The following is a 19,046-nucleotide window of genomic DNA, read 5'->3' on the forward strand; positions in this document are numbered from 1 at the left end:
GATTAATGCACTATTAATTCTATTTTTTTGCTTTAGATATCAAATGTATGCACCAATACGCCTGGCTCTTTCCAACTCACAAAGTTGTTTCAAGAATACTCGTATTTTGAAACTTTATTTCAGCTACTGTTGAATAATGACAGCTGTTTCTGTGCAGACATGATGGTAGTCACTCTCTGTTCAATTTAATCTTCACTCTTTTAGAATCCCCCTCTAAAGTAAATTGGAGAGGGCTCAAATTGTTTTGCCTTCCTCTGGATCAACTAGGATTTAGCCAGGTTATACAGTATATAGATTAAAAGGAGAACAAAACCCTTAAAATGAATGCGGCTAAAAACTCATTATTTTATATACTGAACGTATTGCACCAGCCTAAAATTTCAGCAATGATTCAGAACTTGTCACAGTGCGTCACCATCTTGGAAAGTGTCTAATCAGCCTTATATTGTGACTAGTGATGGGGGAATTTATTTGGCAGGCGCGAATCTCCACGTTTCACCGCCTGCGAATAAATTTCGTGAATTTGCCTTCGTGAGTTGTTTTTAAACTCACGCCATTGACTTTAATGCATGTCGGAATTGTTGCCGGTGGTGATTTTGATGCACACGATTTGACGCCGACGTCAAAAATTGCGTTTCTCAAATTTTTTGCTGCTTCACGAATTTGGTGGAAATTTCACAAATTTTTTCGGCGAAACAGGACAAATTCATCCATCACTAATTGCAACATTTCTATTCTATGTGTACTGTATATTGTGAGTGGGTCCCTAAGCTCAGTAAATGACAGAAGCACAGAGCATGTGCAGTGAATCAGCAGAAAAGAAGATGGGGAGCTACTGGGGCATCTTTGGAGACACAGATCTTTACTGCTAAAGGGCTGAAATTTCCTTGGGCTGGTACAGAAACCCAAAACATAATGTATAACATTTCTAGCTACTTCTTTAGTTAAGCTTTAGTTCTCCTTTAAAAGGTTGAACTTGATGGAAGTGTGTCTTTTTTCAACCTAATTTATTATGTTACTATGTATGTTACTATCACTTGACCTTTCTCAAATTAACTATATACTGCTACCACAAAATATGCATTGGATTCTGACCACCCTAATATAATTTCACCAAAGTATCTCTTGGAGTTTTCTCCCATTGAGTTAGATGTGCATAGTCCTGGTTAAGTTGCAGAGACTTTACAAGGTAATGCTGATTCCCATAGATTAGGGCTTTACCTCATAGTCCTATAGAAGCTCCAAAAAACAACTAAGACACCTTGCTGTTGGGTTGAATTTTCCTTTTGCTTTGTCCATTCCTAAAGATATGTATATAAAGTATATATGTACATAAAGTTATATATATATATTTAGATATACGGGACAAAATCTCTTATCCAGAAAGCTCCAAATTACTAGAAGACCATTTTTACCAAATATTTTTTTAAATTATTAACTTTTTCTATGTAATAATAAAACAGTCCTTGTACTTTCTAGGAACTCGTATCGTTGAATTTTCCTTTTGCTTTGTCCATCGCCTACTAGACTATCTAGTCCAAATAACTAGTATCCTAGTTACATGGGTGGGATACTTATCCCCCCATTGGTCCAGGAAGTTATGACCATATCCCATGAAGCTTTAATATAGTAACTGTGAATCAAGGTCTCTTTGGCCTCTACCCTTTGACCAAGCTGCATGTTTGCTGATGAGCCTGGGACTTCAAGACCCCAGTAAGAAGAGTGCCCTTAAGGGGCAACCCCTTTAGTAAAGGCAGTAAACATGAACTAGAAGGTAACTAGACAGCAATAGGACTAACACTGCCACAGTTTTGTCTACAAGTTTAAGTTAGGTGATTTAGCTAGAAAGAAAAGCACTAAACTTGAATTTAGGATTAATTGCTGTAGGTAGCTCTCCCAAGATATAAGTATCCTTAAGCTGAAAGGACCATAGTTTGGAAAGACTAGAATCCACTCCCTGAGATTTCCACTGGAGGGGACCTGGCCCAATATCTGGTATCCAATGTGTATAAGAAACGGATCCGCACACACACTGATTAATGCAGTCGGGGAATATCCCCTTTTATTCAGCCACCAAACATCAATACTAATATCTGGTATGCCATAGAACCCATCTACCTCTGCTGATCAAGTTCTAACTACCCCTGTGTTGCGAAAAAACCTGTTTCATATTTAAAAACCCCTGTCGTCCTAAATACCACAAAACATTGTGAGGGCCCAACTGACAGAGAGAGTCTACTGTAACTGATGCTCATGCCAGCTAAGCTAAAATTGGAATCTGGGCCATGATAAGCTAGATAAGTGTTTATAAATCCATGTTTATGTCTGGGTTTATTTCATATTTATATTTTTTATTAGCTTTATGGTATAGTGAAACAAATTATAGAAAAAACCCTTATCCAGAAAAACCGAGGTTCCATGCATTCTGGATAATAGATCCCATATCTGTATATGTAAAGCTCATGTTGCAAATAAGTGTCTCTCTTGGTAGATCATGCAAGTAAGATTGTCTATGCAAAATGCATCACCTCCGGTATGGCAATTCTTGCATCTCTAGAAATTATGTTTCCATGCGATTTATTAGATGCAAATCAGTGGATTATTCTGGATTTCCTAACTGAGGGGTTCCACCAAGGGCTAGCCTTGGCCACCCTACAGAGACAGACTTCAGCGCTTTCTGTGCAATTATAACACCAATGGACCTTGGTACCCAATGTCATACAGTTTTTTTATTGAGTCAACAGTACAGGACAAAAGTTAAGGATCCAACAACCTCCTGGGACCTCAACTTATTATTGTCAGTTTTATAGAAGCCGCCCTTTGAACCACTAGCCTCCTGTGAGCTCAAATTCCTCACTCTGAAAATGTGTTTCTTATTAACCATAATATCCATTAAGCATGTCTCAGAACTAGCCTCTCTGTCATGCAAACCACACCTGATTTACCAGGGCAGGGTAGCGTTCAGACCATCCTACATGCAGCTGTTAAGCCATGATCTGATGAGACCCACCATTCAAGGGGACAGTTTTGAATGTGATCCTAGCATCTGCACTGACAGAGACTAGAGAAAAGGAGATTTTGGACTTGTACATTTCAGCTGTTGCTTGCAGCCTTTTTTAAGGTTCATCCTTGAAAAAGGCCCCAAGCATTAGCCGAATGGTTGGTGTAATTTATGGAGTAAAGCAATTTGAGAAATAAATATAAACATACAGTAAATAGCTTTTCAAACTGAAGACAATGATGCTGAAACCTCATATCCTTATACAATTATTATTTTATCAAGCTAATAAGTTATCCTCTTAATTACTTTTCACTTTTTCATTTTTGTTATTTCAAAACTGAATCCAAGTAACATTTTGAATGTCTAACACAGTACCATTCTTTTGCCAGGAGACATAATAATGTTTAGACAGTGCCATCTTGTGTTTTCATTTTAGAACTGCATGCTGCCTTAAATTTTGAGTTGGCAAAAGGGCCCTGGCTCTCTGAGGTCTGAAAAATGGATGTTATTAAATCATCATTCACTGAACACTAGCACCCAACCGTTGCACAGTACATATTTAGTCTGTGAGACAGGGTACCAAGCCCTGTATTGATAGGACAGTCCTTTTAACGGGCTTTGTTCCCCCAGCACAATGGTAAATTAAGTGCTGCCATAGAAGATGCAATTTGCACATGCACCACAATACTCAATCCATAACAGATGTTTATGGTGTTGCACAAGACAACACTGGATGAAAATGTAGGAAGGTAAAGGTTTTGCCAACCTTTAGGTTTTTTGGTCCCCTGGGCATAATTTAGCTAGAGTCCTGAGTTATAGAAGGGAAGTGGTTTCCTTTTTCTGTGTAAAAGTATTATGCTGGCAATTCAGTGATTGGCCAGTAGATGTCACTACTATTTTATAAAAGGGAAAGTCTTTGTTCAGTCTCTTTGGCCTGCACACTTGAGTGAAAGTGACAGGATCAGGAGTTATTTAGTGAGCAGCCGGGGGCTCCGATGAGGCGACCAGGAGGGTTAGTACCTTGTGGTGACAAGACCGCCAACATAGGAACTCAAGTGGTTATTCTTAGGGATAGAGAGATCCTTGGAACATGGGACCCCTGTGAGATTTGCCTTCAGTGAGGACTGTCCATCAAAGGCAGGCAATGTTACCTCTGGGGTGCTGTGAATGCTCATCCTGAAGCTTTTGAGTATGCATTGGATGATTATTTGTGTGACTATAGACAGCACCCACCTAAGAGAGACTGTGAAAAGAACCAGATGTCTGCATGTTATTTAAAGTTACAGTGTAGTACAAAAAAACTTTTCAACCATATCCCTGTGTGTGATTGTGGATCAGAGAAGTTCCCAGGGAGGGGTATAACAGTTCAGTATGAAGATGGTGCCCATTGAATTCTCCTTTAAAGACAGACTATAAACAGTAAACAAAATAGTTCAAGTGGGTCAAAGGGAGGTCCCCAAACCTCATAGCAACTTTTCTGGAATATACTGAAACTTGTTTTACTGAAAATGTTTTAATGAGATCATAAAGAATGCTACACATATAGTTGTTTGAGGAATAATAGTACAATGGGACTTATTGGTTTCCAAATATTGATAAAACTATATAAGCTATATGTGAGTAAATTATTACTAATTGCAACAAGAAGGACGTTCACAATCAAATGTATGACCCCCCCCCCCCAAACAACCTCACATAGGCCAGAAGTAACTAAAAGGTCTGTATTTCTGCCACTAAATCACTGTCTATAGCTCTACGGTAACTCAAGATTTAGTTGCAACAGCTATTTTCCTCAAAGTCATTCCATAGGTCATACAGCTTTCCTAGTTTCATTAAAAGGAAACTCTCCAATATTTTTTATCACAGCCCGCTAGCCTTTTACTTTACTGAAGTTCTGCTTATGTAAAACATCTGTAATAGTGTGTAAAACCCACTTAGTGTAATGAAGTGTCTGCTGTACTGAGCTGTACATTGTAAGGTAGGGAGAAGGTCACTGTTAGTACTAAACCCTGGGTGGGACAGTTATTAGGAAAGACTGAGCCCAGTGCAACTGAGAGGAAAAGGCTGGGTTCAGCTGGAAAGTGCTTTATTGTAAAAGACAGCAGGATGTATATATAAGGATATATTCAACACACATTGTACCTGTACTTGACTTTCCTTTAGTCTTTACACTAATTGCATAGGATGCAGTCCAAATACAATTTTTCTTCAGCACGCCACTTACTTCTTTCTGTTGGCATCCACTCCCAAGCTGCCTCCAAGTCAGCCAAGTTCCTTATCTTGAATAACAGGATATGAAACTCACCGTCCTCAGGCTTTGCCTTTAACACATTTTATTCCAGCGGAAAATTCACACACAAGCTTTCGGGGGAAAACTCCCGGCAGATTTATCAAGGGTCGAAGTGAATTTGAGGGAATTTTCGAAGTAAAAAAATTTGAAATTCGAAGTAATTTTTTGGATACTTCGACCATCGAATAGGATACTACGACTTCGAATTTACTTCGAATTCGATTCAAAGTAAAATCGTACGGATATTCGACCATTTGATAATCGAAGTAGTGTCTCTTTAAAAAAACTTAGACTTCAATACTTCGCCAAATTAAACCTGCCGAAGTGCTATGTTAGCCTATGGTGACCTTCTAGACCATTTTTCTAAGTCTTCATCGAAGTAAAATCGTTTGATCGTACTCTAAAATTGTTTGAATCGTTGGCCAAATTCGGTGAAAAATACTTTTTTTACACTTCGAAATTCGACCCTTGATATATCTGCCCCAAATCCACCATCCACTGCCACCTCTCGCCTTCTTTCTTGCTGCTCCTTACCTCTGGAATTCCATCCCTGAATTCCTTCGTAAAGGAATCCTCTCTCAATCTCTTCAAGAAAAAAGTCTACCTTTTGGAGCACTAGAACATTAGCCTAGTCCTGTGCCTACTGACTATGCCTTATCTTGTGCACTTTTTGATCTCCAATTTGTGCCTGTATGTTAGCTTCCCATCCACTTCCATAGACTTTAAGCTCTACGGGGCAGGGACCTCCTTCCCACTAGCAGGGGAATGTAATAAAAGTCGCAAAGAGAAAAACAATTCTCACGAATAAGAATAAAAATCCACATCTCGCAATGTAACATTGTTCCCTAAACTGTTATTGATTTGCGAATTGTAATTGCGCACTCTTAAGAAGTGCTTGAAGGTGCCATAATCTTTTGGAGCAAACATAATGACTTTTTCAGTAAGAAGTTTTATTACATTTACTGGGCATTTAACGCAAACTATAAAATTCGCAAACAGTCTTCCACTGTCGGAAGTGGTCGCTAAACAGTTTTTGCAAAGCAAAATTTGTTTGAGCAAAGGCATCACTTTTCGCATTGAGAATAGTTTTTCCGTTACCGACTTTTATTACATTCCCCCGTATGTCTCTTACCACATAGCACTTCAGCTATTTGTCCTGATATGTTTCTGTATATATTTATTATGTGATTTGTCTTCCCCATGTATACTTATATATATATATATATATATATATATATATATTGTACTTTTATGCACTGTACAGCACTGCGGCTCCTTAAGAGCACTTTACAAATACATACATTAAACCATCATACCTTATGTAATCCTCATTAGTAAAAAGTAGGTCATAAAGGCTACACATTATTTGTATTATTATTTTTATTTGGCACCGCCCTAGGGCACCTTTACTTTAGCAGTGAAGATTTGTGCCTCCAAAGATATAACTCCCCCAGTATTTCCCCCATATCTTCTTTTCTCATGATTTAACACAGAAGCTTTGTGCACTCTCAAGGCACAAAGCACAAAAAGTGTTAGAGATATATTAAGGTGAAGATGTATGTATGGTGTGTCATTTCTTCTCCTAACCTCTTCAAGACAGACATGGGAAATGGGTGCTGCTTTTTTAGACTGGACTGTTCCGTTTAACAAGTGTTTACAGAATTGCTGTATGTTGCAGATGCATATCTGTGCAGACTTGGAAACATTCTTAGAATGAAAGCTAATCGTGAATAATCATCAATCTTTTATTAGATTCACCCTTCCAAGCCAGTGGCAGGGTAGATTCTATGCCAAAAACAAGGGTCAAGAAAATTAGCATGTCAGCCATTTTCCTCACTGGCAGCAGCATTTAATTTTATAGGCGGTGCAGTCCTTCCATACAGGAATGCAGCGTGTTGTGCAGAGGAAGGAGAAGTAATTCTGTTTATTTTAACATTGGTTCTTTGTAATAAATATATACAGTGAATATAGTACAGTGTGCCAATTCTACTTGAAGCACCTGGAGCTTAATTCATAAGCTTAATTCATAAGATCCTAATTCATAGCAGGCAAGCAGTAAGGTGTATAATAAAATAGAAATGGAGCACTGCTTGTTTAAGTGCCCAGATAGATTAAACTACAGAAGATGTGGCCACCTTGAGGACTGCAGAAGAATGATATTTGCAGGGCTAGATGTGCTAGAACAGAACAGTGTATATGGATGAGTTGTACAGGTGTAGGGCCTGTTATCAGGGGTGATCCGTGGGCTGCTGCCGCCCACCTGAGGCAGCAACCCTGATGCCGCCCCCCCAACTCCCGATCGGCATATAAATGTTTAGCGTTGGAGTAGGTGAAAAGGGAGTGCATCGCTAGCGCAGAAGCGCGTACTACGCTTTCTGTACTAGCAGAGCCGAATTTCCAGTTTAAAAATCGTAAATTCGGCTCTTAAAGTTACAGTAGGCAGCTTTTTGCCACCCCTTGTAACTGCCCATTCGCTGCCACCTGAGGCAAGGTGCTCACTATGCCTCATGGCAGGAACGGCCCTACCTGTTACGTCTACTAGAGAATAGTGATGGGTGAATAAATTCGGCAGGTGAAAATTTGCCGTCGTCAAAAAAATTTGGACACATGCCGGAAAAGTTGCTCGCGTCAAATCCAGGGCCGGATTTAAATAGTGGGCGACCCCTAGGCCCACTGTCATTTGTTGCCCCTGTTCCCTCCCCTTTATTCGTTCAAATTTTCATCATCTGGACTGGAGCAATGGGGATTGGCGCATGGAAAATTTAAAAAAACATCTCCAGTGGTTGGGCAGCATGCCGCCCCCCTAAAATCCTGCCAACCTAGGCCCGAGCCCAGATGGCCTTTCCACAAATCCAGGCCTGGTCAAATCCGCCACGCATCAACATTATTCGGACACCGTTTGACTTTAACGCTGGCGTCAAAATCAACACAAGCGTCTGAACTGACGCGGGCGTCACGATTCACAAATTTTTCGGTGAATCGAAAAGGGGACAGATTTGCCCATCACTACTAGAGAATCATTTTAACATTAAATAACCCCAATAGGATTGTTTTACTTCCAATAAGGATTAGCATTATATCTTAGTTTGAATCAAGTACAAGCTACTGTTTTATTATAACAGAGAAAAAGGAATAATTTTTTAAAATTTTAATTATATTCTACTATGGAATAGAGATCTTGGTTTATTTTAATACATTAATGTAGTACAGTGTTGGTTTAGATTATAATACTGCTCCCTCACAGCACACAAGCTCTACGTTCAGCAGCAGCCAGGGCATTACCTGCAAGGATTTGTGTTTTCTGCCTTTGTCAATGTGCGTTTCCTGTGAGTATTTCAGTTTATTAAAGAGGTTGCTCACCTTTAAGTTTTAGATTGTTTTAGAATGTTCAATTCTTAGCAACTTTTCATTTGGTGGTCATTTTGTAATTATTTGCCTTCTTCTGAAGCTTTCCAGCTTTGAAATGGGGGTCACTGACTTCAGGAGCCAAATAACTAGTGAGGCTAAAAATGCAATGTTACTTTTTAATTAGTTAGATTAATTAATTGTTTAATTGTCTATTCATCCCCTTTCCTATTCATAGTCCTGTCTCTCATCCAAACCACTGCCCAGTAGCTGTGTCAATTTAGATGCGGAAAACCACAAATAATAAAAAATCATGATCAATTGCATATTATTTCAGAATATCATTCTCTACATCATACAAAAAGTTAATGAACCACCCTTTTAACACACCGCGGTCTGATAAAATTGACCATTATATTGAAAGGTACTTCAGACTGCAAGCTCCACTGGGGTAGTAAATGATTAATGTTCTCTATTAAAAATCTGTGGTATGTGCCAATACAGTGTAAAGAATAATAGTAATATGTAGTACAATTGCGATTTTGGTGTCTTTTCCCTTATTTTTGAGGCAAATTGAAGGCAACATCAATTAATTTTTGCTCTTCTCCTCTGGATGTAGTAGAACGTAGGTAAAAATTATTTGAGCAAAAGGCTGAATTTGATGGACATTAGTGATGGGCGAATTTATTCGACAGGCGCAAATTAGCGGCGAATTTGCGCGATTCGCCGTCAGCAAATAAATTCATGAAACGCCCACGAAAATTCGCCTGAATCAAAAAACGGGCGCCGGCATCAAAAACCTAAATAGTTGGTTCAGTAGTCTGAGATGGTTTAGGCAGAGACCCTGTACATACAGTCTAATTCAACCTCTCATGGAGGTGGTGCTCCTGGAAATGTCATGTCTCAAAATATAAATGAACATAAGGGCCCATATATTGTTGTTTGAGCTTTTCGACACAAGCACATGGAACTTTAATTATCTCAAAGGGTTTTTGTGACGGAAAAAAGCTTGGCTATCTCTAGACGTTTGCCCAAACGTTTAGGCATCGACGTTTTTCTTTGTTAAAAAAGGCTCTTTGGGCAAACTTACTAATACTGTTTTTTTTCCATCATGAAACTATGTAAACACACATGGGAATTCATTAAAAAATGGGATATTATAAAATAGATTATTATGTATATCTGTACTATACATTGAGAAAAATCCTTGCACTGAATTAAGAGTCAATCTTTAAACATTCATGTCATCAACTTTCTTCTTGGAGATTCCCGTTTCCACGGACACAGAGAATGATTGGTTTCCAAAGTACCATATTCGTTGCATGATCCGATTTCCATGCAGGATATATCATAAGATGTAAATACTTAATTTTCAATTCATAACATTTAGGGGGTTGTTTATTAAAGCTCGACTTATTCTATTTTTTTTTTTTTAGAGAAAAAAACCTACATTTTTCAAGATTTATTATGCCACGAAGCGGCTTAAATCAGAATTTTGGAAGTTTTGGGGTTTTTGAAGCTGGATTTAACCCGAACACTCGATACATTTGAGTTCAATGTTTGTTTTCAATCAAAAAGCCGTACAATTCAAATTGTTCGTGAACTCGAGAAATTCAAGGTCTTTTTCAATCTGATTTTTTCGGCCTCAAATATTAGTAAACAAGACAGATTTGTGGATGGGAGTTAGGTCAAAGTTTGTTTTCGCTATTTATGAGATAAAAATCAGTTTTAGTATATGACCCCTGAAAATATACTTTTCATGAAGTTCAACCTTTTTGTCCAATAGAGACTGCTAGATGATCTAGAGCAGTGATAGCCAACCAGTCTCTTGAGCAACATGATGCTCTCCAACCCCTTTAATGTTGCTCCCAATGGCCTCAAAGCAGGTGCTTATTTTTGAATTCCTCGCTTGAAAGAAAGCTTTAGTTGCATAAAAAAAACATGCTTACTGCCAAACAGATAAATATAATATTTGGTACTGCACTCTCTAATTCATTAATTAGACTTACTCAACCTCAAATATTGAGGTGGTGCAAGAGATAAAAAGTTTTCAAAGCTATAAAAATTGTAGAAAAGTATCTCCAAATTTGCACTCGGTATTGAGTCTATAATTGGTCAAATATTAATTTGATTATTCTCAAGGCACCTGATTCAAGATTCAAACCACATCCAACAATACAAATTGATCATCTTTAATTCACACATATGCAAAAAACACAAAAATTTATGAAAAAATATAACTATTAAATTTAAAAATTGATCAGTGTTAATAAAGTACATTAGTTCATGTTAGATTGAGATGTTAAGACTGTTGATCGGTATTATTAGTAATTCATGATCAATTCCTGTGAATTTCATGGATTGTAAATCAGTAGTTTGAACATGTTAATTGCTTGATTGAGTTGGTTAGTGAATGTCCCAAGAAAAAACGAAAAAGAGTCCAGCAAAATTTCCAAGTAATCTGTTAAAAGAATTTTCTAAGAGAACGTTAAATTGGTAATATCCTTGCTTTTGCCACTATGTGGCTAGAATGTGTCAATTGTATCTCCTTACTGCATGAAAGTTGAAACACAGTCAACTTGTAACAAAGTATAGCAGTAATTGCTGTTTGCTGAAAAGGTATCCTATATTTGCTTCGAAAGCCCCCAGTGGATCAAGGGGTGCAACGCTTGTAACTATTTCTAGTAAACAAGCGCAAGGACTGTCGCAGGTATACGTTACCACGTTTTAAGTACTGCAGTAAGATTCACCCAGTGGATGGCACCACCAGCCGCGCCGTATGGATACTGTTGTGGACCGCCTCAGGTCACGAACATCACGCGCCACATCTCACTCTCTTTCCGTCCTGCGGACTTAAAACATGGTAACGTATACCCGCGACAGTCCTTGCGCTTGTTTACTAGAAATAGTTACAAGCGTTGCACCCCTTGATCCACTGGGGGCTTTCGAAGCAAATATAGGATACCTTTTCAGCAAACAGCAATTACTGCTATACTTTGTTGCAAGTTGACTGTGTTTCAACTTTCATGCAGTAAGGAGATACAATTGACACATTCTAGCCACATAGTGGCAAAAGAAAGGATCTTACCAATTTAACGTTCTCTTAGAAAATTCTTTTAACAGATTACTTGGAAATTTTGCTGGACTCTTTTTCGTTTTTTCTTGGGACATTCACTAACCAACTCAATCAAGCAATTATCATGTTCAAACTACTGATTTACAATCCATGAAATTCACATGAATTGATTATGAATTACTAATAATACCGATCAACAGTCTTAACATGTCAATCTAACATGAACTAATGTACTTTATTAACACTGATCAATTTTTAAATTTAATAGTTATATTTTTTCATGAATTTTTGTGTTTTTTGCATATGTGTGAATTAAAGATGATCAATTTGTATTGTTGGATGTGGTTTGAATCTTGAATCAGGTGCCTTGAGAATAATCAAATTAATATTTGACCAATTAAAGACTCAATACCGAGTGCAAATTTGGAGATACTTTTCTACAATTTTTACTGCCAAACAGAGCCTTCTGTAGGCTGTCAGTCCATACAGGGGTTACAAATAGCCAATCACAGGCCATATTTGGTACCCCAGGAAAAAAATGGTTGGGAATCCCTGATCTAGAGAAAGGCATAAAACCCCCTTCTGAAGTCTCTCTAGATTGGTTAAATCCATGCCTGTGCATGGCTGTGGATGACACCTTTGACTAAAGCAGCTCACAGTTGACATGAATTTCCACCGAGCCAAAATAATAAAGAAATGGCAAAATGGTGTAACAGTGTGAACGTTTGTCAATGGCAATGCCCATGACCCAGAAGCAAAACTATGACAAAATGAAAATTCTAATCAGTATCACGTGAAACTGGCACAAGAAAATAGCTGAGACTGCTTCAGGGGCTAATTTATTACAACTGCAATCTGTGCTGATAAGGAATTGGTCACAAAGCTGGTTTCAGTTTAACCCTCAGCAGAGATGATACTTCAGGCTTATTATCGAGCTGAAGTAAATGTTGCAAAACCAGAGCTGTTTCTCTTACTTGATGGGAAGAAGCTACAGAAATCATTTTCCAAACCCCTGATTTATATTTTTGCTATAGAGGGATCATTTATCACCGGATACCAGCAAAGAACGGGTGCAAAAAAATAATAATATTTGATCAATTAAGCTGCAGTGGCCAGAAACCTGTGGCTTTGACATTCCCACAATAGGGAAATGTGACGAAGATAATGTTGTGCCTCCTGTGTGAGTAGTTTTGACATATCACTATCTTACAGTTACATATACTTCTTATCAATACTATAATATGATTGTGGCAGCTTTTTACCTATTTCATTTGGTGTAATTTTCTTTACATGGTTGTTATTAAAGTGCTCCAAACACAACAAAATTCTTCCCCCACTGAAAGTGGAGAGCCTTGCTATGGTTGGGAGAGAAATGCTTTTAAACAAAGAAATGCCCCTTGCAAGCTCAATGTTCTGATCCTATATCATGTTCATGTTCATAATGAGCAAATACCCCAGTTCACTCACTATGCGTATGATGTAGGATGGACTCCTCACCCATGGTATATCATACGCATGTGCATAAAGAGTGAGCCGGGGAGCTTGCTCACATGTATGTGACCCAAAGTTGCTGCAAGTACTGGGAACTCCCTCCCATTGCAAATGGTGTAGCGCATAGGAGCATTTTCTGCCAAATTAGTATTTACTGCTGGCCGTGGACTGCTCCTGCTCAACCTCTCCGAAACTTAAATCAAGCAGAGCGGGTGGGAGCAGAGTCGATTATACAGTAATTTTGGAGGATCATTCTAGTAAACAATCAATATGTGGGGTGCAAGGGGTCTTCTTAGGGTAAATGAAAATGCAACTGAACCATTAAAGACTAAGGTCACAATACTGTAATGTTTAAAGGCAAGTAATGTTTATACAAAATACAGCGACAATAATGCTTGTCCACTGAAAACTTGAGAACATGAGGCAAATGTCAATTAAATGCAGACAAAACATTTTATGAACAGCATTTGGGCATCAAACCACTGAAATTCACCTCCGTTGTTCTCACCTCTAAATGCTTGATAAAGGGGGTTCCCCCGAAACGTTGCATGCTGCAAACCATTGAATAAAATAGCAAGGGTTTACCCTGCTAGTATTACCTGTGTGCCAGTGAATTTCCTTTTGATTTCTCACCTCTAAATGCCATCTCAAGGCAATGCCTGCAAAAAGATTTCTGGCCCAAAGATAATAAAATGTGAACTTTCTAAGAGACTTTCTAGGTCGCTTACTATGAAACAAAAATTGGTAATGTCGCTAAAAAGGCACTCCGACATGGAGACCTGTGTTTTAAGAATCATTTACATTCACTCATTATATTGAGACGCCTCCCATCCTAAGGAAGCAATTTAACACAATTTCAAGAATAAAACTGTTGCATTTGAATGAAAATAATTAGCTTATATTTATACAGTACATGTATGGGACCTGTTACCCAGAATGCTCCAGATTTCCGTAATTTGTATCTTCATACTGTAAGTCTACTAGAAAATCAGGCAAACTTAAATAAACCCAATAGGCTGATCTTAGTTTGGATCAAGTACAAGATACTGTTTTAGTAATACAGAGAAAAAGGAAATCATTTTTAAACATTTGGATTATTTGTATAAAATGGAGTCTATGGGAGACAGCCTTTCTGTAGAGCCTGTAGAGCCCATACCTGTACTGACATATTGCAGAGCACTTAGACATCATTTACATCAGTCCCTGCCCCAGTGGAGCTTACAATCTAATATGCCTAACACATAAAGAACCACGGTCAGTTTAATCAGGAGCCAATTGGTCTAGGTTGGAAAGACCTTTATTAAGCATTCTCTAAAGCTCTCATTTCAGACTTTTATCTTAAACACGCAACACCTTCTTTGTTTTTTCCCTGATCTAGGTGATGTTAAAGGGAGGGAGGGCTTCACAATTCTCAAGGTTTGTTAGAGAATTCTGCCCACTTCCTTGTTACCTCCATTTTGTTTTATAAAAACATTCTGCCACATTAAAATCTCTGCTGTCTGAAATGTAACATTCTGTGCACAAATGTCTGTAATGATCTGTCATTGCCAAATATACAAGGGGAGGCTATGTGAGCAAAGGAACATGCTGGCATTTTCTAATAATGAACATCCAGCAGGACTCCAGCCCTCCCTTCTTTGTCTGTGCACCCACGTTCTAAGAAAGATTTTGTTGTGGCTTTTGTTTTGTTTATCTTGGCCATACATGGTTTTCAACACGGCGACAGTTTTGGAATGGAGTATTCATTTTTGTACTTCAAAAACAGCAGTCTCGTCATTCAACCCTAACATTTTCCAAATCTATTAAACACATTCTGCATTAAAAGCGCAATCATGTAAGTCAAATAAGCCTTCACCTACCTGTGGAACGCTGTGCAGAGAAACTACAGGAGATCAAGTGTCCTTGATAGGAAGATTAAAAGGAAGAAGCAGCGGGAGAGAGAGAGAGAAGGGAGGGGAGGTGTCGGTTAGAACCACCTAGATCATAACGCCTGCTTGATTCATCGTTGCGCAGAGCCATCTCTACCAACTAATACGTTGGCCCCTTTTCTTATTTTACATAACATCAGAGTGAGATAGAAGAGCTGCAAGCTGAGTCATGTACAGTAGATATAAAATAACTCTTTTTTTCATAGTCTGGCTGTAGAACTGGAAAACAAGCATCTGGGAAACCAGTTTTTAAAAGAAATGCTTCCATTCTGAACTCTGATATATTCATACTTCATATTAGTCTGAGTTTACATTTTTTTCTGTTCTCTAATTACTCTTACCTTAATTAACAAGGTAGGCGAAATGTATCTTTGGTTTAGGAAAATTAGTTTGCAATGGATTTAGTCACCTACAGCAACCAATCAACAGGTAGCATTTACTGGTCATCTGTTTAAAGGCTTTGGTCTGACTGGATTATCTGGGTACTGCACCTGGGCAAATGTAGGGACCATTATTACATGTGAGTTCTTGGTGTCCGGACTACACTCCCGATACAATCTCTGTGCTCCCAGCATCCCTAGATGATAATAGGGGTCATTTATGAAGAACTAGGGAAGAAGTGCAAGAGCAATAAGGAGCGCCTGTGTGTAAGGGCTACACCGAATAATTGGTGTGAATGTTACTGTACTGGAATGTGTGAGAATGATGTGAAGTAAATGTGTTAATGTAATATATCTGTGGTTAGAACAAAGGTAATGGGAATAATTGTAATAGTGTTCAAGCAATGCAAGTTTAGTTATAGTTTACACTCCAGCCACTAGAGGGATAATAGAGTGCACAGGGAGGACACACCCAGGGCGTTGTTTTTCTTCTCCTGGACATTGACTAGACATGATCAGGTAGAGTGAGGGTCTCTAGTAAGAAGTAGTAGGTACTTCAGCTAGATAGGGTGATAGCTATCATGGAAAGCTCAGACCCCAACGAGGAGGTAGTGGCCTAGGGGCCATGGCTAAGCCAAGATAGGGCACAAGTGACAGTTTAGGGCCAGTTGGAAAATCCTGAATCAGGGACCAGGAAAATTCCTATCTGGAGTAGGGCAGAGGGGCATAGAGCATATGCCGGACTTCTAGGACCAGAAGGTGGCACACAGGAAAATTCCTATCCGGAGGAGGGCAGGGGGGCGTGGAGCGTACACCCACTGCTAGGACTGGAAGATGGTGCAAGGTCCTGGAAAGGGATGTGTCTATGGCAACTGGTGTTGTATTTTTCACTAGCGGAATGCTTTAGATGGCTGTTGATGAGTCTGCCTGAAAAATGAATGTGTATAAAATCTGTGTGTGCCAATGATGTGAAGCCTGTCTCAATGTGGACTCCTGCACTTTAAGTGCTAGCTTCTGGGATTAGTCTTACATGTGTGACTCCCTGTCCACCCCCCCTTCATGAATGAATTGTTAAAAAAATGCAGATTGCTTATTTTTATGCCCTTTGCATACTGACTTTCCTGACTCATATGACCATTATTATGCTTACTGCTTCCTTATCCTTTTGGGTCAACTTGCAATACTGCAATACATGCATTGGCATGTTCTACAGTGTGCAAGCAGTCTCTTTGTAGAAAGAAAGTCCTAATTCCCCACTTACAGGTATTTTGCTTACATTAGTGATCCTATAGAAATCTCTCCTCCATAGAGAGTTTGAGGCATTAGGATGGACATTTGTTTTATATAACATTTCACATTACAAATACTATTTTTGGGATGAGTATGGAGGTAGGGCTTTTGATTTTGATAGTAATACATTTCTTCTACGACCAAGTTACCCAGAGACATTTGTTTATTTTTGTAACTGTTTCTTGGCAAATACATTATTCCTGGAGTCAACCATGTATCCTATCCTCCACAATAGACCTGACCAAATACTGTGCTGAATCTGAGCCATAAGTTTTGTATTAAAGTAAATTAAAAATAATAAAGTGCATAATGTTTTAAAGAGTTCATAAAGATCAGGTGACGTTATACATTTGGATGCAGTTCTTCTGAAAACTTTGGGCATTTCTCTCAAATCCAGATCTTTCAAAAGGTTTTGAGATCTGGCTGAATTCTGAATCAAACCCTGAATTTAGTACATCTGTACTTAATGTCTTCCCTTTAAAAAATATTGTAGAGTATCTGTCTCATAAGTCTCATCAGATTGAATTTTCTGTCTGACGGGACTGAATGACCTTCAAACAAATACCAGTTTGGAAAGCAATTGCTTGGGTCCCATACACAAGATAGTATGATGCCCTACTATTTAGAAATAGCTTTCCAGTCCATTGTGCTGCGTGAATAACGAACCGAATCTGAATACTAATTTGCATATGCAAATTAGGGTGGGAAGGAGAAAACATTTTTTACTTCCTTTTTTGTGTCAAAAAGTCACGCAATTTACCTCCCCTCCCCTAATTTGCATTAGCAAATTAGGATTCGGGTTCGGTTAGGCCGGGCAGAAGGATTCAGCCGAATCCGAATCCTGCTGAAAAAGGCAGAATACTGGTCGAATCCCGAACCGAATGCTGGATTCGGTGCATCCTTAGGTATAGATAAACACAAATAGGTTGCACTCTTATTATTGCACCTTGCAAAAATGCAAGGAATATTGTAGACTACAATTCATATGAGAGAAATAATTTTTCAGTGTATATAGCAGTGTGATCATGATTCCTCTGAACATCCCTTTGTACATTAACCATGCCATAGAGATTACATTTACAGGCAAGCAATGCAACTCTGTGTTATGGAACAATAAGATATTAGACAGCCCTGATGATGCTGTCACTACTCATCATATTATTTTATCTGTTTTCATTGCATTTTCTTTCTTTCTTACTAAGAAGCTGACGGAGCTTACATAGCATTGTTATTCATGTAAATTTGGTATAAAATAAGAGGATCAGTACCAGTTTCTTAATATTAGGTTATACGTACGAGCCTGCAGTCAGCTTTCTACCCTCCCTGGTCTACATTGCTTATGCCTGTTTGAAAGTGAAATATCTCTGTACAACAGGATCTTATTTCCTCATCTCCTCCTGTTTGTGTTTATTTATATCCACAATGGCTGTGCAGTTCAGTTCTTGCATGTACTAAGAGCTATAATTCTCAGTACCTTTATCTAACAAATACATATAATAACATATAATATGAAGTGGGGATTAAATTGGTAAAAACCAAATAATTGCTTACCTCAGACTTGTGGGCTTCAGGCTTTCTTGGCTGTGTCCTTTAGGCCCGAGTCTTTGTAATATCTTTGCTGTTTAAGAAAGGGTGCTTCAGCAGTCAGGATGATATCCAGTTTCCAGAATAATATTATGACCTTGGGTGTGGGAGAATGCAAGCAGTTGTGTGGGTTTATCCTTTCACATCTGTTTAACCTTTAATATCTATTGGACCTCAGTCGGATTTCTAACTAACGTCCAGCAAATTGTGCAAATTCTAAACTGCATTAACTAATATTCCCAGGGTGCGACTGGCACAGAGACGCGCATGCCGGCAGCTTCTCCCACTGGGAACAACAGGTCAGTACAGGCTGCGGTAAAAATAAGCTGAGACTCTGGCATCAAAACAGTGAAGCAGGATAACAAACAAAAAAAAATCTTTATTTCTTTGGTCTTGAACTGACCATGTTTATTTTTGGATTGGATGTATTCCAAGGTTGTGATCTTCTAGACAATTTAAAGGCAATTTGATACTTCCTGGATGACATTATTGGAATTATAGGCCAGGATGAAAATGCAATGTGATTACAGGTGAAAGTGTTTACTGTTTACATAAATGTCTCCCAAGGGTATCTGACTTCAGGAAAACTATACCCCCCAAACAATGTAGGTCTCTATTAAAAGATTCTGAGTAAAACAGCTCATGTGTAAAACCCTGCTTC

At 38.5% G+C, this 19,046-nt stretch overlaps 1 protein-coding gene across 5 annotated transcripts in view; it reads right to left on the reverse strand.

The window, feature by feature from the left end:
• fgf1.S (fibroblast growth factor 1 S homeolog) overlaps positions 1-18,671 on the reverse strand; it is a 52,710-nt gene extending 34,039 nt beyond the window's left edge. For 2 of the 5 annotated variants that reach the window (XM_041588744.1, XM_041588745.1), the window contains exons 1-2: positions 18,353-18,671; positions 15,063-15,104 (exon numbers count right to left, since the gene is read on the reverse strand). The gene's annotated coding sequence lies outside the window, so the exon portion shown is untranslated. Of the gene's footprint in view, positions 1-15,062; positions 15,202-18,352 lie in introns of those variants that run through there. The other 3 variants (XM_018254698.2, XM_041588746.1, XM_041588747.1) reach the window with 2 other exon arrangements.
• Positions 18,672-19,046: the final 375 nt, after the last annotated feature.

This window comes from Xenopus laevis, chromosome 3S, assembly GCF_017654675.1.
Source record: "Xenopus laevis strain J_2021 chromosome 3S, Xenopus_laevis_v10.1, whole genome shotgun sequence".
Lineage (NCBI taxonomy): Eukaryota > Metazoa > Chordata > Amphibia > Anura > Pipidae > Xenopus > Xenopus laevis.